This window comes from Ambystoma mexicanum, chromosome 3q (genome assembly GCF_040938575.1).
Source record: "Ambystoma mexicanum isolate Mex_15411 chromosome 3q, UKY_AmexF1_1, whole genome shotgun sequence".
Classification (NCBI taxonomy): Eukaryota; Metazoa; Chordata; class Amphibia; order Caudata; family Ambystomatidae; genus Ambystoma; species Ambystoma mexicanum.
In genome coordinates, this window is record NC_090926.1 from 860,397,544 (window position 1) to 860,419,979 (window position 22,436).

The window sequence follows — 22,436 nt, forward strand, 5'->3', positions numbered from 1 at the left end:
AAAGTTCCATTTCGTAACCAAGCTCTGATCATAAAGTTATTCTTGCTCCAAAAGTCTTTAACTTGGGGTTTAACCAACAACTAAACCAGTCACCAAGTCTTTAACTCTCCACTTATAGAAAAGAGTTCAACACAACTTCTTCTTCTTCAGAAACTATTCTTCTGTATCAACATCAATGTTTTGTCAGGATGATTCCCAACAATTTTTGAAACACTTTAGTGATTTTGCCACTTCTTTTTCTCCACAACCTTCAACCACAATACGATACTTCAGTGATTTCATCATGGTCCACTAACCTGCCAGAACTACCACTAAACGGTCCCTTTCCTGGGACCTATACTTGCCTGCCAGGAAAAAAGCTCCTAAAACTAATATAACTACTCTGTGTTGAGGTTTACTTTAACTTTTTAGAAAAGTATTTTAACTTTCAACAACATTGAAACTCACAACTTCTCTTGGGAAGACATGATATAAATTGATGCTGTTTCTTCCAATCTTGTATTTTCCACAGGAATTGCAGGTTATGCTCCTCTCCTCCTTGATACTTTCTACCAGGAGGGCTTCTCTCCTGCCACTTTTGTTTTCCAACTTTCACATCAATTAACTGCTGGCAATGTTTCTTTACTACACTTGTCCCTCTTTGGTTTATTTATTTATTTATTTATATTTATATAGCGCGCAAGCAGCCCAGGGGCATTGAGGCGCTCTTACTTGCAATAACTTAGTTACATGGTACATATGATAGCGATTGTTGACACATTATGAATAGTACAAGAAATCATACTGTTGTTACAAATATTGCATTTGGTCGTATATTACAAACATATATGATAAGTATTCGTGCTGATGTGTCGGTCCTTATGTGAAGAGGGAAGTTTTCAGTATTTTGCGGAAGGTGGTGAGGGAGTCCTCGCGACGGATAGTGGGAGGTAGGGCATTCCAGTGGGTGGGCGCGAGATAGGGGAAGCTGGATCCACCCGCTTTTACTCTTTTTACTAGTGGCACAGAGAGCATGTTGGTGTACGGGGATCTGGTTGGCCTGGTAGTGGAGACAGGGTGGATCCTTTGAGAAAGGTATGCAGGAGCAGTGAAGTGAATGCACTTGTGGGTCAGTGTCAGGGCTTTGAATACGATCCTTTCCTTTATTGGGAGCCAGTGGGCTAGTTTTCTGGCTTCAGAGATGTGTTCTCTTTTAGCAATGCCTTGGGCTGCCCGGAGAGCATTGTTCTGTATTACTTGTAGTCTCTCTAAGTTTGTGTTGGAGGTTCCTAGAAAGAGTACATTGCAGTAGTCTAGCCTGGAGCCGGTGATGGCTCTGGCTATGTTGGTGCAGTTCTCTTTGGATAGAAAGGGCCTGATTGCGTTGATAAGTTTAGCATGATATGCAGCTGCGGATGCTATTGCGTTGACTTGTCTATCCATGGATAGGCTGGAGTCCAGGTAGACTCCCAGAGTTTTGACAGAATCGGAGACCGGGATTTTAATGGAGTCAATGGTGAAGTGGCTGAATTGGGCATCTAGGTTTTTTAGCGTGTCGGGGGAACCTACCAGGAGGAGTTCCGTCTTGTCAGAGTTGAGGCATAGTCCGTTGTCAGCCATCCAGGCTTTAGGCAATGCTTGTTGATGTGGTGCATAACTATTGCCTCTTCCTCACTCTGGTAATAATGGTTATAATCATTCTGCAATAATGTTCTCTTGTTGTTTAACCATTATGGATTATATGTTCTTTGAAGTATTGCCCCTCTTTACTTTGGCAATTGTGGTTATGGTTAGCTTGTTTCCGTTTTGTGCCCGCTTTACATTGACAATTATTTTGTCTTGGATAACAATGATTTTAACCTTTCTCCTTTTGCCTATTTACAAAGTTCTTATTTCACCAAGGTGACTTCTTTATATTAGTTTGGTATTACAAATGTTGTCAGTAGTCACCGGTCGCTTACGGGGCATACCGGGATTACCCGACTATGGTAAACTCACCGGTTTCTGCACAAGCGTCTGTAGGATTCGCTGCCGCTACTCATTCTGCCTCTTCTGATGCCTTTTCTTCATCGCCTCACCCCCCCTTCCTGAGACACTACAGCTGCTTGAAGAGACCCGTTTTGTACTATAACGCACAATCGAGTGCTTTGAGCTAAACATACTTTTGAGCACAAGGTTCCACACTTCAAAGGGATTGGACTGCCTATTGGTTAGGGTTGTGGTTGCTGAAGAACTGCCTGAAGTATATTTGAAGTGTCTGGCCTTCTTCTGTTACACGTTGCAGATCCATACTTGCTTAATATTGCTTTAGAATAATAGTTAATGTATATATGTTCACTAGTATATGGTTGAGTTAGAATTGTTAATATTACTGAAGTGTCATCTTGTATTTGATTTAAAAGGACTTTAATAAATGTATATGTATTTTTGATATGTACACCTGACTGAGCATTATTTGTGGTGCCGTTTACTGTGTGTACTCATTGTGGGCCTTCGATCACTCTCACCCCTCCTGAGACCTAGTCTTGACTGCCCCAATGCAACCTTGATTGGGCTGGTTTGTCCAGAAGGTTACTCTGTTCCAAGAAGCTAGGCTAGCTTTCTGAACATCTGCCCAACAGGTCAGAGTTCAGAAATTCATCTATACAAATTGGTGTATAGCTTTGGGATAGGATCGAAGGTATCCAGTGTTGTGCACTGGTAAAGGTACACAAGTTACGCTTACCCACGACACATAGTGACCGTAGTAAAAACTGTGGGATTTTTCAACCCATGCCAATGCGCCACACTACATCCCTTTGCCAATGGGGAAAAGAAAACTGCCAAAAATGGAGGCGCTAACCCCTGTGCGTGCCAAATCTGCAAAACTGTGCATAGTTCAGAAATCACAAAGAAGCTACACCACCTTGCCACACACAGGCAAAGGTGATGTCAAAACAGAACTCCTTGCAGGAGAATGCCAGTGAGTGATGTTACCAGTTACATGAATCAAGGCCACAGAAGTGGGTTAAAATCTGAAAATGCCTTAAAATCCAGTTTTCCTAATCCATTGCAACCTTCAAAATGCTGTTTTGGTGCTAATTTCAGTCATTTCCCCAGTGAGCTATTGAAATGAAAAGTTGCTGAAATCACAGATTCTACAGGTGGCTGAGAGAAGGCCAGGCCTCACTGACTGACAGCTGCATCAGAAAATTAGCTGTCAGACCCAGTTTAACGGTGTTCTTTTTCTGGAAGACATTGCAAAATGTGCCTATTTAAAGCATGTTTCTGAAGGGCTAATTCTTTTAAAATGTCCAAATCCCTTATAAACTGTGCCTATATTGTATATGTTTGAAATGAAAAGACTTTCATTTAAAGGAACCCAGTCTGGAGCTAATCACCTATTTAATTCTGATCTGACAGCCCAGCCTGGGAAAGATTCACATTTCAGTTTGACACTCAACTGCTATAGGAAGGCTTAAGTGATGCTAATGGTTCCCGCATAATGACAACAAGGAGCACAATGAGACCGCATCAGACATTCGTCTCTGGCAGAGCCAAGAAAAAGGACAGGCTGAGCATTGACCTCTGCTGGGAGGGGCAGGAGCTTCCCTCTCCTTGAAGGGGACACTCCTCCCAGATCAAAGGGAACTGACAGCTGTTGTTTGTTGAAAGGAAAAAAAAAATCTGAACTTCTTGGTGTTTAAATCTGTATTTGTGATTAAGTTTGAAACTATTTAACTGTGCAAACTGAAGGAGTATACATCTAAAAAATGGTAGATGTTAACCTAATTATAGTCCAATGCTTTTAAGTCATTGATGAAATCTGTACCACTTAAGGACCAAAGTTATGAAAAAATCCTTATGGTAGAAGAACTATTAATGTTGAAAGCCTAAGATTGTATGTACATGATCATCTGATAAGCGCCCAGAGGTGTACAGAATTAGAAATTATTAATCCAAACTGTTAATGTGGGAGTTCCTAAGTTGCATCATAAAGATGACAGCTCTGTTCAGACTGCCAACCAGGACAAGGCAAGTGCCTGTGGCCACTCATAGCCGGGGGGGGGCATGTTTTGAAATTCTGCCTACACCATAAACTTGAGGATGGCATTTGATAGTATAAATATAGGAACTTCACAACACATAGGGACTGCTTCCAGAACCCCTCCAGATTTCCGCACAGCACCTTGATCCAGAACTCTTCATCTTGTAGCTGACTCCAGACTTCTTTGAAGATTCAGATTTCCTTGCAGAATCTAGACTTTAGCATTGCTGAACTCTTGCTAGCCAGACCCAATTTCAAAACATCCAAAATTGAAATGAATAATTCTGATTCAGCTAGGCTTGCTACCATTAAGGCTTGCCCTCTGAAATTTGCATCCTGTAATCTGCTGTGTCCAGTGACCAGAAGGGCCCATCCAAACCCAGTCTGAGGCGCAGTCCAAAATTGACCAGAACTGCGCCGCTGATCCAATCCCTTCAGAGGTGACCTGCTGCTGGTAGAACTGAACCGATCCAATGACCAGAACCGGATGATCCAATTTAAAAGGACTGTAAGTATTAATAGGAAGAACAGTCATTTTTAAAACCGAATTCCTGTTTCAATTACGCTGCTATTTTGCAAAAAACACCTCTCACTAAAACCTCTATACCATCTTCAATTTTAACTCTCACTGATACCTAAGACCCTTAGCTACATCCACAACTAAAACCCATTTGTCTCCAACATTGCATAGTAAAATGTTGCGTGAATTTGCAGTTTTCAAAAGTTTACACGTGTCTTTTTACCACTTCAAAGTGCTTCTTCCATCCCATCCTGATCTAAAGTGTGTTCTGTTGTTTATATTATAGCACATGTGTGTTAGGACCTGTTTAGTGTTGCTTTTCTTATAACTTTTCTCCATTTAAGCCTTTTTGAACCCTTTTGCATTATTTTACAAAGCAATTTTCACCGGTCAGTTTAAAAGTGTCATTTTCCAAAAACGTTTTTCTCTCTTGTTTGGGGTAGGAAGATTGTATCTAAACTCTCGACCTTGTCTATCATTCCTGAATACCTGCTGATTACTCACATTTGTGTAGGATTGCTCATTTGTATTTAAACAAAACTTTGCATGGGGAACTATTAAATGAAATGCTATCTGTGCACAAAACAAAACTGTTCTTTTTCCTGTGTTGTTCTATTCTGCATCATTATAAGTGAATTCAATTACTTTGCTTATTTTCTGAATTGTATTGTCACTGTTAGGGGATTGCTGTCCCAGATATATATATATCTATATTAAAAGTATGTGTGATTTCAATATTAAATAAATAAATAAATACTTACCTTTACAAACTAGCCTGATTTCTGGTTCAGTGTGACCTGGGGGGTATTTTGAGAAGTGTGTGATATGAGTTGCATATCATTCAGAATATTGAATTTATAGACACAAATAAAATAAGAGTTTCATTGCGCACTACATGCTAAGCGAGACCTGGGTGCGTGCCTGATTGAAATCGTTAACAAAACTTAACTGCAAAGTTAACAACCTATCTTAGAATATGGAAGCAATAACTAACATAACTTTGAATGCTTCTAAATCAGAGACACTGAGAATTGTGTGTACCAAAACAGGCTTATCAGCTCAAGGTACTAAGGTTAAAATGATCCAAAGGATCATGGTTTGGCAAGAGGATCAACTCAATGCATAACTTCAGATGATAGTGCAGAAGGTGGAGGTGCTGCTGCCATTGACAGTTGTAGCAGAACTGTCGCTGCCATCATGCATGGAGTCCATGAAGACAGGGATGATGAAAGGTCTCACGTTTTGTCTGTTGGCTCTGATGCTGAAGCCATGCTTAAATTCAAGAAGTAAGAGCTGCTGTTTAAGCAGAATGAGCTTGAGTTACATGGCAAAACTGAGAGTTGAGCAAGCAGAAAAACAAAAGGACAAGGAACACCAGTTGGAACTGGCCCCAAGATTCAGGCAACAACTGGCTCCTTGAAGGGATCTGGAATCGGGTCTGGGTCTTCCTCTCTTCCAGGGTTTCCTAAAGATCTGCTCATTATATATGATGAAAACAATGACATCACAAACTGGTTAACTGATTTTGAGTATGCTTGTGAAGTACAAGAGGTTGTGGATGCTGACAAGATTGCGTGGTTTCTCAGTTGACTCCCCCATTCTGGCTGTAGTGCCATTATGGAAAGGTCGAAGGCTGACAGAAAAGACTTCGTAAAATTGAAGCAAACTCGCATCTTAAAGTTTGGGAAGACAAAAAGTGAGTACAAAAAGAATGAAGGTAATACTTGGGTGTCCTATGTTACTGATTCCTTGAAAAACTTGACTGGCTGGGTAGTAGGATATGTTTGGTCATGCTTGAACATTTTGTTTCATCTTGTTCCCCTGAGCTTCAGCAGCACTCGGCTGACTCTAAGGAGATAGATCCTAAAAAGCTGGCAAGTGCAGCAGATTTGTGGGTGTCACACAGAGTGTGTCATAAGGACCAGACTACTCCTGGTAAGCAGGAGGAGGGGAAAAAGTACACAGATAAAGAGGATTGGGGATCTGATAATATTTCCTCCCAAAAGAGCCACAAATAGAATAACAAGGGTAGTTCCCAAGAGAATGTTCAGGGTAGTGGGTATCATCATGCCAGACAGAACTCTGGTTGCATTAAGCCTTCCTATGTCTCAATACCCAGTGGATCTTGTGTGGCTTGTGGAGCAAGTGACCATGTGAACGGGTACCCACGATGTAAGGTCAAAACCTTGGAGGTGCACTCTGTGAGTCTGGCCTTCCCCTCCTATGAGGAGGGAGAGATCACAGGGGCACCCTTCTCATCAGATTCTTTCCCAGTGGGATAGAATCCAAGGTGGTCCTAGTTTTCCTAGGTTCCTAGGAGCCTAACATCTCAGAGGTGTATGCTAACATTCCAGATAACACCAAGCACTACTTTAAGGACAGTGTGCTAATCAATGGAGTAGATACTCCTGCACTTAGGGATAGCGGGCCAGAAGAACTGTGGTGGATTCCTCTTTGGTAAACCAGGAGGAGTTTGCCAGATTTCCCTGGATGCCTACCAAGTTAGCTGATGGCCCCCCTCTCAGGTTCTCAGTAATAACTGTAAATCTAACTATCAATGATACTATTGTCAGGATTCCTGTGAGTATACAGTTTTTGTGTGACACAGCAGAGACAGCATGTGCAAGGTCACAAAACAAGGCCTTCCCTAAATAAGTTGTTTCTGATAGGGGCAGCAACTTTATGTGCAAGTATATGCAAGCCATGTGGATGGAGTGTGGGGTCAATTATAGGTTTTCCTCAGCTTATCATCCACAAACCCCTCAAAAGCATGATTGGTGCTCTAGAGGAACGCCAGAGGAGAAAATGGGATCTCTTTCTTCCATGCTTACTTTTGCCTACTGAGAGGTACCTCAAGAAGGGTTTGGCTTTTTGGTCACCCTGTTAGAGGACACTTGGCTATAGTCAAGGAGGGGTGGGAGATGTCTATTCCCCCTATCCCTACCAATGTAGTGGACTATGTGCTGGGACTAACAAAGAGAATGTTACTCCTGATAGCTTAGGCCAGTGATAAGGTGGAGGTTGGTCAAGCTCTGGTGAAACATGAGTATTACCAGAAGGCTTCACTTATCAACTTTATCCCCAGGCCAACAAGTGTTGATCATGAACCCTATACTGCCTACAGCTTTACAGGATAAATGGTCAGGCACTTACTCAATAGTGGAGCCACTGGGTTAGGTAAACTATTTAGTGGACCTTGGAAGGGCTGGAAAGGCCCCCAAAGTGTTCCATGTTAATAGACTCAAGGATTCCATCCCTAGGGTTTGAAATTGCTGCACTGCTCTTGGTATCAGATATAGAAGAGGAGGAATGTTCCAAGGCAGTCCTTCATACAGCTCCATTGAGGGTGCCCAAGTGTCCCCTCACCTGACTTATGTTCAACAAGATGAGGTGAGAACTTTGCTGAGGCAATTCTCCCCCTTGTTCTCCTCTAGCTCCTGGTTTGACACCTTGGTGCAAACATGACATTGACACAGGATATAGTGCACCTACCAAAAGTAGGGGGTACAGAATGTCAGATAAGGTGATATCCTACATCAAGACAGAGGTCAAAACGATGCTGGATCTTGGGGTGATTGTGCCCTTCAGTAGTCCTTTGTCCAGTCCTGTGGTTCTGGTACCAAAGGCAGGTAACTCTGAGCTGAGATTCTTTGTGGACTACAGGGCTCTGAATGCTGTCACCAAGATAGATCCTCACCCCTTGCCTAGAACTGATGAGCTGGTGGATACCTTGGGCGCCTCCAGGAACCTCAGCACATTTGACCTCACTGCAGGGTATTGGCAAATAGCCCTAGCAGAACATGCCAAGGAGAAGACAGCATTCTCAACTCCAGAAGGCCTTTTCCAGTCAGGGTAATTCCATTTGGATTGAAGAATGCACCTGCCACTTTTCAGAGACTTGTGAATAATGTCCTTAATGGCTTGGATGAATTCTGCTTTGCTTATCTGGATGATATAGCAGTTTTCAGTGCCACCTGAGAGGATCATGTGAAGCACCTCAGAATTGTGTTGCAGGTTCATTAGAAGGCCCACTCAACCATAAAGGCTAGCAAGTGCCAGATTGGTCAAGGTTCAGTGGTCTACCTTGGGCATCAAGTAGGTGGAGGGAAGATTCAGCTTATGCCCAGTAAAGTACAAGCAGTACAAGCCTGGCCAACTACCACTACTCAAACTCAACTGAGAGTCGTTTTAAGTCTCACTGGGTATTACAGAAACTGTATGGCAGACTATGGCACAATAGCTGCCTCTATGACTGCTCTCACAACTCAAGAAGGTCTCTTGGTCTGAGGGTTGTGGGAAGGCCTTCAATGGCTTAAAAGACTCCTTGTGCCAGGCCCCTGTTCTCAGGGCCCCTGACTACAAAATACCTTTTATCATGCAGACAGATGCCTCTGACACTGGGATAGCTGCTGTACTATCACAGATAGATGGGAAAGGCTAGGAACACCCTATTTGATTCATCAGTCTCCAGCTTAAGGACCAATAGCTCAGGTGGTCCACAGTAGAGAAGGAATGTTTCTCTGTTGTGTGGACTCTAAGGAAGCTGAGGCCCTACCTCTTTGGGACCCAATTCACTGTGCAAACAGACCATACATTCTTAAAGTGGCTCATGAGAGAATCATGAGAGGATCCAAAGTTGCTCAGGTGGTACATAAGCCTGCAAGGTTTTGATTTCAGCATTGAGCATATGCCAGGTGTCCAACATAGCAATGCTGATGGGTAGTCCAGAATGTTTAATCGAGCTGATCCAGAGGCCCATCCAGGGGTGGGTTAGCTCCCCCTCTCCTTGGTCTGGGTGGGGCGAGTGTTAGGAAAGATTTCCATCTATGTGTAATTTTCCCTCCAGTTGTGAACCCCCCAACTTTTTGCTTTTGTCTGAGCATCCTAGCTTGACTTTTACCAGTGGAGCCCTTCCTTCTGCTGTACCCCGCTGGGCTTTTGCTCACCTTGTTAAGGGGAAACTGACATGCCCTTCAGACTGTCAGTACTGGGAGACTTTGTTTCCCTTAGTCTTTCACTTTGTTGCCATCTCTTGGTAACTTTTTATCAGTTTACAATGTACCTTCCAGTACAGGGCGCTGGGGTCTCTTTTTCATTTTTAAGGCCCTAGACACCCTTAAAGGATTTTTGGTGAAAGTACAAGTGTGCAAAGGATGGAGCTAGTTGCAGCAGTTACTTTGTAAAGCATTTTGACTCTTTTCAGTGGTCCAGATGGTGTTTACCAATTTTGGCTCAGGACGGTGGCCATTGCCCACAATGGCCATGCCACAAAGTACTTTGTTCTGTCGTTTGGCAATCTTGTGCATTAGCCTTCCCCAGGTCGAGGCGACCCGGGAAATTCCTTACTTAGTCATGCAGGCTCCTGCGCAAACCGAGGCTTTTACAGGCTTGTGTGTGTGTGCCCAGGATGTGGGCTGAACCTGTCTAAATCCAATACACATCCTGGATGCCAGGATGTCTGGTGTGCTGGGATTACTGGGGCCACCATGGTCCACGACTGGTCCACATCTGGGATGGTTGAATGTGAGCAGATCTCCCATTGGTTGCCCTTCATTTTGGCACGAAGCAAACTTTGGATAAGAGAAGGCACTCTACACCCATTCCAGGTTGATCGTCTGAGTTCTCACAAAACTTACTGAAGGACCCAAGTATCATGAACCGATGAAACAGATCAATTGGACCAATGGAGACCCCCCTGAAAGGTTTGGCACCCTCACCCCACTGTTGTCCCATCAGAGCCCCTGTTTCTCATGGATCATAGAAGTCCTGCAAGTATGCTTCGACCCTTTGGAGTAGTGAGACCAACTACTCTCGGCAGCTCCTGCTTAACCAGCAAACGAGCCCCTTCAGAAGTGTTCCTGGGCTGCCCATTGAACTGACCAGCTTGTGTGGGACCTTTGCTCTGGAATCACTGCCCTCTCGAGTTTTGATTTGAGACTTTGGGAACCGTAAGATCTTGGTACAAGGCACTCTCCTGCCAACATTAATACACCTAGCATTCCTAGGTCTGGAACTAAGAGAGTCTGCTCGAACCCAAGCTTACGCGGTATCGGTGTTGCCCCGCTGTGGTGATGAGCTCTGTGGGTGCTTTACTGCTGTGCCCCCTTGTGTCCTAAAATGAGCTGCAGTGGAACTGACCCGAAACCTTCCCCAGAAGCATAGAAAAGGCAACTTTCCTGCCATGGATTGAAGTCCCAGAACGCAGCCCATGAAAGCCTGAGTGACGAGCATCTGCTGGAAACGAACCTGCGAGCGAACTGAACTAGACTGGTGAAGTTTGATCTGGACTGCATCGATGGTTGGTGAGTACTTACAACACATAACGGTGGCCACTAGACACATCCATAGACTTGTACGCACAAGTGTCCCCCCAAGGGCCACTAACCTTAGTTAGGGGAGCCTGAGCAAACATCCTATTCCGGATTCCTGGAAATCCTTCTGCCCTCTTGTGGAGATCCTCCTCGAATAGTGGATCTGTATTCTTCATTGTCTCACCCCCCTTCCTGAGACACTACAGCCCCTTCAAGAGACCTGTGTTGTAATTTAATGCATGATCGAGCACTGCTGCGCTAAACCTACTTTTGAGCACAATGCTCCACACTTCTTAGGGATTGGACTCCCTATTAGTATATTTGCACTGACCCTCATCTGTTACAGGTTGCGGATCATACTTGCTTTATATTGCTTAAGGATTATAGTTAATGTATATATCTTCACTAGTATAAGGTTGTGTTACAATTGTTAATATTACTGAAGTTTCATCTTGTGTTTGATTTAAAAGGCCTTTAATAAAAGTACATGTATTTTTGATATACACAGCTGACTGCACATAATTTGTGGTGTTGTTTACTTTGTGTGATCATTGTGGGCCTTCGATCACTCTCACCCCTCCTGAGACCTAGTCTAGACCGCCGCCAATGCTACCTTGATTGGGCTGGCGTTTCATGAAGGTTACCCTGTTCCAAGAAACTAGGCTGGCCTTCTGAACCTCTGCCCATCAGCTCAGAGTTCAGAAATCCATCTTAACAAATTGCAATTGGAACTTTACCTCAAAGTCCCTTAATTCAGTGCTTCTCAGTTCAATTGTCGCAAATTAATTTAGGACCTTTGCCTCCAAGGTCCAGGATTCAACTCATCTTCTGTCCTCAAACAGAGCTGAGAAATGTCCCTCCAAGTTCTGGAGTCAACACTCTACAGTTCAATCTCCTTGTCATGCTACTTGCCAGGTTTCCTCCTCTAGAACTCTGGCTGTCTGTGTTGCTCTGCTTGGTGCAGCCTCAGATGTCACCTGTCCATTAATTATCCTCCTCCTCACCTGTTCCTTTATATAGTGGCTGGTGTCTGCAAACCTCTCTCCACACTCGGGTCTCCTCATCAACTGTTTTCAGACTGGTCACTTGTGCCCACCTCCTGATCAGGGAATCTCCGGGGGCTCAGCTTGGTCACAGTATCTGATGTTCTTACCCCCCCTCTCGCTCTTGGTACTTTTCATCAGTTCCCTGTTCTCCGGGCATTTGGGTCTTCGCCCTCACTCCTTTCCACATGTTCTGTGTCTGAAATCCATCTTTCCTCTGCTCCTCTTTCAGACTCCTCTTCTCCCCATATTTGCTATCACTGAACCCTGCTAAACCCCTACCAAACTTCACAGTCCCCTTTCTGATCCAAGGTGCCAGAGCTGGCATCACCTCATCATCTGAATGGAAAACAGAATCTGGCTTTTGTGTTATTTTTATGAGGTCACTTCACCACAATGCTACATAGGTTCCATTGGAGCATGTATTAACAGTGCCAGCTGCTGCTAACTCACACACATGCAACACCCACTCATAGACCTCACTCCAACAGGCCACCCTTGCCATCACCAAGCCATCACATGCATTCCATGCATCGACATGTCTGGTATACATACACGCAAATTACAATAACCCGTCCCTCCATGAAGATGAAAAAGACAAACCACATCGAAAAGCAAAGGGCGTTTGTGCCAACCAATCATGTTATCCCAGTGTTATTATTAATGATCTCTGGGATAAAAATACTGTGTCGCACACACACTCAGCACCGCGCAGTGGCAGCTGGTTGGCCTCTTTTCCACAATCTAATCAGAGACTGCAAAGCTGCACGCATGGATTTAATTGTGGAGAAGGTGACTGCCTGTGAGAATGTTGGATGTTGCTAGGGTTACATCTTCGTGTACGATTCCAGAATGTTGACGAAATCATACATGAAGATGTGGCTGTGTTGAAAAGGCCCACTCGGGGGCTCCTCCAATGATATATACATAATTAAAAGTATGTTTACATTATACTTAGATGTATCATATGTAATTTACTACAATTGGCGACGAGGACGCGGATAGGTGGAGGGAGCCCCCGGACGCTACTGATGAGGATGGTGGTGTCGTGCGAGGTCGGATTTGTCGGCGAAGAGTCGCTGGTTCACGGAAGAGTACGGTGAGCAGCATTACAGTGTGAGCATGGGTGCACAAGAAAAAAATAAGGGAAAGAAGATATATAATTAATACCGACAACAGCTGCAGTGGGCTGCACGCGAGGACTTGATTGTGCTTCAACTGTCGTTTTGTGTTAGAAGAAAGGACCTTTCTACGTGAGAAACGTGCCGCCATCTTTGGGAAAAGTACAGGCTTAGTTGTACGATGATCAGCTGTTTTGCACGGCAACAAAGCTCATGAAAAGGATTAACTAAGAAGCACAAGAGCTACATGGGGGAACTGATGGTGTAATTTTAGGGTGATTTACCGGATACATAAAGCTGAGAGACATTGAAACAATTAAAAAAAAAAAAATAAAAAAAAAAAAAAACATTTTTTTTTTTTTTTTTTTTGAGAAGTGCAAATAATTATTATACCAGAAGTGTGCAGTAGTCCCACTGGGACATACCCCATATGAGCAGAGCATTACATACAAATCATCATCATTCTTTAGCCATGCAGAACACGACTGCCCCAATAAAATTTTTACCGGCTCCTGGGAATCCGACATGTCCTTGGGAGCAGTGGCAAGACAATTTTCAAGTATATTTGAGAGCGATTGGAGGGGCAAAATTTAATGACGATCAGAAAGAAGCAACCTTGTTGCACTGTATTGGTGCAGAAGCATTGAGAATTTTCAGGTCATTGCCTGATTTGGAGCAGGATGAAGAAACATGGGGAGAAGCTTCAAGTGGGTCAAAGAAATATGATATAGCGGTAGCTAAATTGAATAAACATTTTGGTAATAAATCCAACATTGTATTGGAAAGATATAGGTTTTTCACAAGGAAACAGGGCAAAGAGGAAAGTATTGATTCTTATTTGGCTGCTTTGAGAGGGTTAATGGCTACATGTGCATTTACAGGAGTTACAGATGAATATCTGCCTGATCAGATAGTATTGCATGTGGCTGACCCGCGTATTCAGCAACGATTATGGCAGGCAAAGAACCCTACGTTGGAAAAAACTGTGGAAATAGCCAGGTCAATTGAATTGGGTGAAAAATGTATGAGAGAGATTCAAAGTAAACCGGAGTACTCTGGAATTAAGTCAGTTCAAGAGATAAGTGGTGATCAGCAAAACGACCAAGAGGAGAAAATAATTGCCTTGGTCAGGAGAATGGTCAAGTCAGATGCGTCTGGTGTTTACAGACAAGATGGAGGAGGTGCGTTCAAGCAGAGTAATAGATGCACATATTGTGGATGGAATAAACATGAAAGCATGGAGAAGGAGTGTCCTGCATTCTTGGCCGAGTGTTTTAGGTGTGGACATATAGGACATTTTGGAAAGATGTGTCGCAGCAACAGAGGAAGAGGAAGGTATAATGGCAGGTTTGGTAGGAATGCTGGACGATTTTATAGAACCAGAGGTGCCACTACTATGGGTGTGAGAGCTGTGGAGGAAATTGCTGGTCCAAGTAATTTGGTGGCGATAACAGATATGGAAGAAGATAGAGTTCAGATACTTACTGTCACACCAAGAAATGATGGAGTAGGATCTTGGGTTCCCATGGATATTGATGGTATAACCTTACAAGTGATGGTGGATACAGGTTCCCCATATACTATGGTTGATGTGCAGACATATATCAATGTTTTAAAGAAAAAGATGGAAGATTTACAGGTGACCAACACCAGAGCAACAGGATATGGAAAAACACCCATTAATATCATAGGGTGTGTGTGGGTGAAACTTAAATTTGAAGGACGCAAGACTTACTGCAGGTTGTATGTGGCGGAGAATGGGTTTTCAATAGTAGGATGGTGGGAACAAGCTGCATTGAAGATCAAGATTCATCCGGGAGAGAGTGTACCCATTCTTTGCATTGCTGAAAATGTATGTGACAATGCAGAAAGTTTAGCAAAATCTTTTCCAAATGTCTTCAATGACAAGATTGGGTTGCTTAAAGGATTTGAGCATCGCATCATTCTCAAAAGAGGTGTAACACCAGTTGTGCATAAAGTGAGAAATATACCCATTGGCACCAAGGATGCATTGGAAGCTGAATTAAAAAAACTTTGCAAGCAAGATGTGATTGAACCAATTGAGAGTTCGGAGTGGTTATCGCCTATTGTATTGGTTAAAAAAACGGATGGATCTATTAGGATGTGTGTGGATTTAAGAGATGTAAATGCCAACATATGGATAGATAGACATCCGTTACCGAACATTGGAGAAATGTTGTCCACCATGTGCCCGGCGAAATATTTCACGACTTTAGATTTGTCGTCAGCCTACCATCAAGTGATTCTTGAGGAAGGGTCGAGACATTTGACATCATTTGTGACGCCGTTGGGAGCTTTTAGGTACAAGAGAATGCCGTTTGGATTAGCTTCGGCTGCGGCAGTGTTCCAGAGATTAAAGCATCATCTGTTTGATGGTCTACAAGGAGTGTATTACTTCCAAGACGATATTTTGGTGTCAGGATTGTCTCAAGAAGAGCATGATGCAAAATTGCTAGCTGTCCTACAAGTGTTACAGCAGAAAGGAATGACACTCAAAATGGAAAAATGTAAGATAAAGAAAAATGAAGTAACATATTTAGGACATCGAATAAATGACAAAGGCATCATGCCTAAAGAGTCTTTAGTCGACACCATTCTTAAAATCCCGGAACCTAATAACAAAGACCAGTTGAGAAGTTTTTTGGGTTTAACAGAATACTATTCCAAATTTATAGATCATTACTCGGATAATACCGAAAATATGAGGAATTTGATGTGTAAAGGAATGAGATATGATTGGTCAAAAGAATGCAAAAAGGAATTTGAGCGGATAAAGATTATGATTAACAGAGCACCTGCTTTGAAAATGTTTGATTCAAAGTCCAAAACAAGGATAGCAGTTGATGCTAGCAATGTGGGCTTAGGAGGTGTGTTAGAACAAGTGCAAAATGGTGAAGTTGTTACCATAGCGTTTGCATCAAGAACATTAAGAGGAGCTGAGCGAAGTTATTCGACCATAGAAAAAGAAGCTCTGGGAGTGAAGTGGATTTTAGAACATTTCAAGAGTCTCATCTGGGGTATTCCTGTAGATGTCAGGACGGACCATAAGCCTCTGGTTCATGTTTTGAATGCGAAAAATTCGCACATGATGTCTCCACGCATAAGTAGATGGATTCTGATTATTATGCAATTTAATGTTACCATAAAGTACACTCCGGGAAGAAACAATGTGGTTGCGGATTGTTTCTCCAGATTGCCCTGTGAAGAGGTTGCAAATGACTGTGGTGATGAACAAATGTTCAGAGAGGAACAACACATGGATTGTATTATAGCTCAAGTGCATCCCAGTTTCTCACAAAGAGAATGGATAGAAGCGAAGGACAGTGACATCGAACAAAAGATGTTGAGGAAGGCTATTGAAACTGGTTGGAGAGATTTCGATGACAAGTTAAGACACTGGGAAAGATTTAAGGATGAAATGTCTAGTGATGAGATATGTGTATACAGAGGAGATAGGATAATACCACCAACAGTTTTAAGAAAGAGGATTATGGATATTGCACATGAAGGCCATGTGGGCAGAATGTTAACTAAAAGAAGAGTAAGAGAAAGCTACTGGTGGCCCAACATGTGGAGTGATATGGAGACTTTAGTAAGGGATTGTACAGCATGTGCAGTGAGTGACAAGAGCAAATCCATACGAACAACTCCATTACAACCGGTGGACATTCCTGGTACTGTTTGGACTAAATTGGCTATTGATATAGCTGGGCCATACGAATCTTTGGAGTCTCAGAAGATTTATCTGCTGGTTTTGGTTGATTATACATCTAAATGGGTGGAATGTGGTATAGTAGAAGAATCAGTGTCGGCTGTCAAGGTTGTGAAGTTCCTGGATGAAATATTTAGTAGAGAGGAAGACCCGCAAGAAATTGTGTCAGATAATGGAGCCCAGTTCATGTCATCAGAGATTCAAGGATTTTTAAAGGATAGATCTATTAAACACAGCACTACTGCATTGTACCATCCAATGGGTAACGGGCTGGTAGAAAGAATGAATCGTTTCATTAAAGGGATTATACAGTTAGCGTGTGTTAATGGGTTACCATGGAAGGAAACACTTAAAGAAGCTCTCACTACTTATAAAGTGACGCCACATTCCATAACTGAAGAAGTACCATTTACGTTGATGAGAGGAAGACTGTGTAACAATAGATTGAGACCTGCTTGGATGATGAGTAATGAGAGTAAAAAAATCAATATGGATGACATTGTGGTCAGAGTAAAACGGAAACAAGAGAAGTATAAAAGTTATTATGACCAACAGAAGAATGTTCAAGAAAGTAAAATAAATGTAGGTGATATGGTGAGAGTAAAAGAACCAAAACGTGTGATGAAAGGTGAATCTAAGTTTCGCTCTCCTCAGAGAGTAATAGACTGTTCAAGGAAGTCGGTGGTACTTGAAGATGGAAAAAAATGGTCATGTGATGATGTTGTGTTGGCAAAGGAGAAAGAAGTGATGAAATATGGAGAAGATGGATTGAAGGAAGTTGAAAATTTCAAGAATGGAGGTGATGAACTCAGAGAACTGGTTAATGAAGGATCACAAGGAAGGAAGGTACAGGGAAGTCCAATGGAAGGAAGAAATGACAATATTCAGTCAGGATCAAAATGTAGGAAAAGAGTATGGAATTACAAGCAAGACTATGTGTATTATTGAAGAGTTCAACACAGTTATACGTTCCAAGACTGGCTGTAGATGCAAGACACATGGAGAAAGATGTATCCTTTATTGGTTGAAAAATACAGCGTTATGTCATTTCATAGATTAAGTGTTTTTAGTTAAATGTTAAAAAAAAAAAAAAATTTGTGTTTGAATATACAAATTGCATGTTATTGTTAAGGTGGGGAGATGTGAGAATGTTGGATGTTGCTAGGGTTACATCTTCGTGTATGATTCCAGAATGTTGACGGAATCATACACGAAGATGTGGCTGTGTTGAAAAGGCCCACTCGGGGGCTCCTCCAATGATATATACATAATTAAAAGTATGTTTACATTATACTTAGATGTATCATATGTAATTTACTACACTGCCCCTCAGTTCCCTCCATTAGTAGAATTGTTCAGAAATCTCAGCATCAGCAATTCATGTTTTGGTACTCATCCCATCAGCACCAGATACATTTTGGGGGTGCTCTACCATGTACCATATTTGTGGCAGATTCTAATAGTCATAAGCCAGGTTTGCGTAGGATCCCCCACCTCAATCTCAATTGTGCAGAATGATTCACATGTGTCAGTATATCGTGGGAGTTCGACCATGAGTCAGAATTGTGTCATACCTGTGTTGCATCAGGAAACAAGATGGACAATGGACAATCAGCAAGTATTTGGGAAGATCTCATCAGCAGTATTGTCTGGGATCTCTCGATCAACCTCTCCCCCTCCGCAATATACCCACAATATGCAGAAAACCTTATATCACCCAATGTTTTGACTGATTAAGGTTTCTGCTTCCCCGCTTACACTGCACTGGAATTCCTACTTATGCATAACCTCCATCCTCTCAGGACCCACACTCTCGTGGCACACCAGACAGAAGGTGGCTGTTTGCTAATTTACTAGCCCACACTGCAGATGTCTAAACACTAATGGCTCGCTGATCTACTCTGGGGTGATGGCTGTCTATAATGCAACTTTTTTTTTTGTTTTTTTTATGGGCAGCCAGCAGCAGTGTGTGTGGTGCTCCAAAGTCTTGGCTTTGGCTGGGCTGCATATGCCAGGTGTATCCCAGCAACCAGATGCACAGTGGGGGAGTCCCTTGTACTTATACATATATAGCCAAGCTGTATATGCGAGATGCAGCCCGGCATTGACGGCAGAATATGGGGGGCCCCATGCACTCCTCAACCCTGACCGCATTTGCCAGGTGCGATCTGAGGTGTCCTGGTGGTCTGGCTGTCAGGGGGCAGCGCGGGAAGCTGTACATGTTGGTGGCTCCCTGCTGTCGGGTGTGCCGGTAATTAGAGTGAACTTGGGACTGGCGGTGACAGGAGGCCACCTGGGGTGCAGTGGTGATAATTATTGGTGCTTCACTGCTTGTTAGAGGAGCTCCACCACCCAGAAGGCCCGGGCTGAGGAGGTGAATGGTGCAGGATGGAATGCCTGTCAACCCTCCTCGGTGAGGGGTGGCAACCGTTGCTTTCATCTGCACTCTGCTCACTCCCGCAACTGTTTTTTTTTTATTTTTGTAAAGGATCGCTCACACCACCACAGCGAGGCCCTATACTCCAACTGTTTTTGTCTTTTTGTTTTTAAGTATCCCCAATGCGGCTTCTGCCGGGGATCCTCTTTTATTTATGTAGTTATTCCCCCCACCAGGGGTTACAGGTTCATTCAAGGGTTTCACAGACACCCAGGAAGAATCCAGTTTTCCTGCTTGGGTATGAGAGTAATTAATATTAAGGAAATAAAAGGACTTTAACAGGATGGCTCAAAAAAATACTAACCTTTCTCAGGTTTTCTTAGCAATTTTAGTCTTTAGAAAAAAGACAAAGGGTTCCTTCCCAGTGATACATTTAACTGACCTCAACCATTTTTTGATTTCATAAACTTCAAAATGGAAATAATGTATACCCAAACATCCACCTCACAGATGTTATCTTCTGTCAGTACCCATACATCCACCTGACAGATATCATCTTCTGTCAGTACCCATACATCCACCTGACAGATATCATCTTCTGTCAGTACGCATACATCCACCTCACAGATATTATCCTCCGTCACTACCCATATATCCACCTCACAGATGTTATCTTCCGTTATCTTCCATCAGTACCCATACATCCACCTCACAGATATTATCTTCCGTCACTACCCATATATCCACCTCACAGATGTTATCTTCCATCAGTACCCATACATCCACATAACAGATGTTATCTTCCGTTAGTACCCATACATTCACCTCACAGATATTATCTTCCGTCACTACCCATATATCCACCTCACAGATGTTATCTTCTGTTATCTTCCATCAGTACCCATACATCCACCTCACAGATATTATCTTCCGTCACTACCCATACATCCACATCACAGATGTTATCTTCCGTCAGTACCCATACATCCACATCACAGATGTTATCTTCTGTCAGTACCCATACATCCACCTCACAGATATTATCTTCCGACACTACCCATATATCCACCTCACAGATGTTATCTTCCGTTATCTTCCATCAGTACCCATACATCCACCTCACAGATATTATCTTCCGTCACTACCCATACATCCACATCACAGATGTTATCTTCCGTCAGTACCCATACATCCACATCACAGATGTTATCTTCTGTCAGTACCCATACATCCACCTCACAGATATTATCTTCCGTAACTACCCATATATCCACCTCACAGATGCTATCTTCAGTTTGCCTGAGGAAAACGCATTTCTCATTTCACCTGTCTACCTTATGGCTTCTCATTTAACCCTCAGTTTTTCATAAAATACCTCTATGCAGTAGTTGCAACTCTTCAGGGTCATCAGATTTGTCTTGTGGTTTATTTGGAAGACATTCTGATCATGGCTCCCTCTCTGAATATGGTAAAGAAGCACCAACTGTTGACTGTTCGTCTCCTTCAGAATGTATGGTTTGTCTTAACTCTGGAAAAAATAGAGATGTAACCTTCTCAATAGGTTCATTTATGGGGGTTTTGCATCAATGCAGTAGACTTGTCCCGTTACCTCTTCTTCTTCGACCCAAAATATGGTTTATCAACAGATTGTCCCTAACCAGAGTGATAGGGCTCCTACCGCTATCCATAGAAGCAATAGTATTGGACCACCTTTATTACAGGGCAGTATAAAGATTAAAAGTAGACCTTTTGGGGGGGAACAGGACATACACAGATTGAGTAGCCCTGATTCTAGGTGCAAAAGCAGAGTTCGGATGGTTAAACCATCTTAGGCTCCTCCCGCAATCTACTGTTAAAGCCCAATGTCGGCTAGATGTGGTGGGAGCCCATTGCAGCAAAATCTCGACTGGAGGTCAATATTCACTCTTAGAGTAAAAACCACACATACATTATTAAATACTGCTCGCAGGCTGCTTTGTGATTCAATGTTTTATAAACTGCAAATTGCATTGTTCCGTAATCTTACGAATGGACAACATGGCTCTGCATCATTATATTAACAAAAGGGGACCCAATTAAAACTCTTGGCAATAATGGAAAAGCACTTTTGAGAATTCTCTCTCCCATGTCATTTTCTAACACATGCATAATGTTGCCAGGCTTTTCTACCTCTGTGGCAGGCTGAGATTCCAAAACCTGCAGCTACTAAAGCAACTGGCACCTTTTAGACCCCTTTTTGAGGCAACAAAGGCATTGTTTCAGATTTAGGGTTAAGGCTTTCTGTACACTTGCCCACAAGTTTTTCTTATCCCAAGGGTCCTGCGATACACACACACAAATAGCAATGACAAATGGTTTTAATAACCCTCATTCACATACCAAGCCTTAACCGAGCATCCTGCAAATGATCTCCAGAATGGCAGTTCTCCACCCAAAGATGCTTGATTTGCTATCTACTACCGAAGGTCAATTTCATTCCCTGATTCTACAAAGCGTCCTCAGAGTGGTGACTTGTAGGATGTTGGGCATTTCAGTGGCTGTGAGGGTCATTCTGAGTTTGGAGGCAGCCATGGTGCTATTAGCACCATGGCTGCCTCCAAACTCGGGTCCAGGTCTGGGTAGTTGGAATGGGGACTTACCGGGACATTCCGACCTATGCAGACCTGGTAAGTCCCCATTCCGAAAACCATTCCCCATTTGAGCCCCCATAGGGCTCAATGGGAATGGGGAAGGAGCTAATAACGGGCCAGCAGATTGCGGGCCCGTTATTAGCTCCATGGTCCCTTAACGGGTCCTGCTAAGGGCAGCTGGTTGGACCAGCCGTTCCTGGTGGGACCCGCTAAGGGACCTCGGAATGTGGCGGTAGGGGGTTAACGGCACCGGTATCCTTACCGGTGCCGTTAACCCCCTACCGCCATACTCGGAATGACCCCCTGTATCTTTCTTACAGGAATCACGTGCACAAGGTAAAATAAAGTTACAATGATAAGCATCTAATGTCTACCTAGACACCTGGATCCCTTTGAATATTCTGAGGTTTACAGAGTTAACTTTCTTGGAGAACCGCCATTCCTGACACATACAGAACAGACAGGGTTTTTGGATTACCTATGTCAGATCAACATGACAAGATCAACGGTCTGGCCATGAAAAAACAGTTTTTGGTGCATAGACAGTTGAGGGACAATAGCTTTAAATGCCCTCTTAATTCCAGACACTTGTCTTGTGGAATGTGAATGTAGTAGTTACACCTTTCCTGGCGGTGCCAACAAATGAAGATATATCTTTGAAAGATCTTTGCTTGTTATCTCTTTGCTGTGGTTTA

At 43.0% G+C, this 22,436-nt stretch overlaps 1 long non-coding RNA gene across 1 annotated transcript in view; it reads left to right on the forward strand.

Moving 5' to 3' along the window:
• Positions 1 to 5,217, forward strand: part of LOC138583050 (uncharacterized) — a 48,740-nt gene extending 43,523 nt beyond the window's left edge. Inside the window, exon 4 of the long non-coding RNA XR_011305140.1 lies at positions 3,382 to 5,217. This is a non-coding gene — a long non-coding RNA (uncharacterized lncRNA). The remainder of the gene's footprint in view (positions 1 to 3,381) is intronic.
• Positions 5,218 to 22,436: the final 17,219 nt, after the last annotated feature.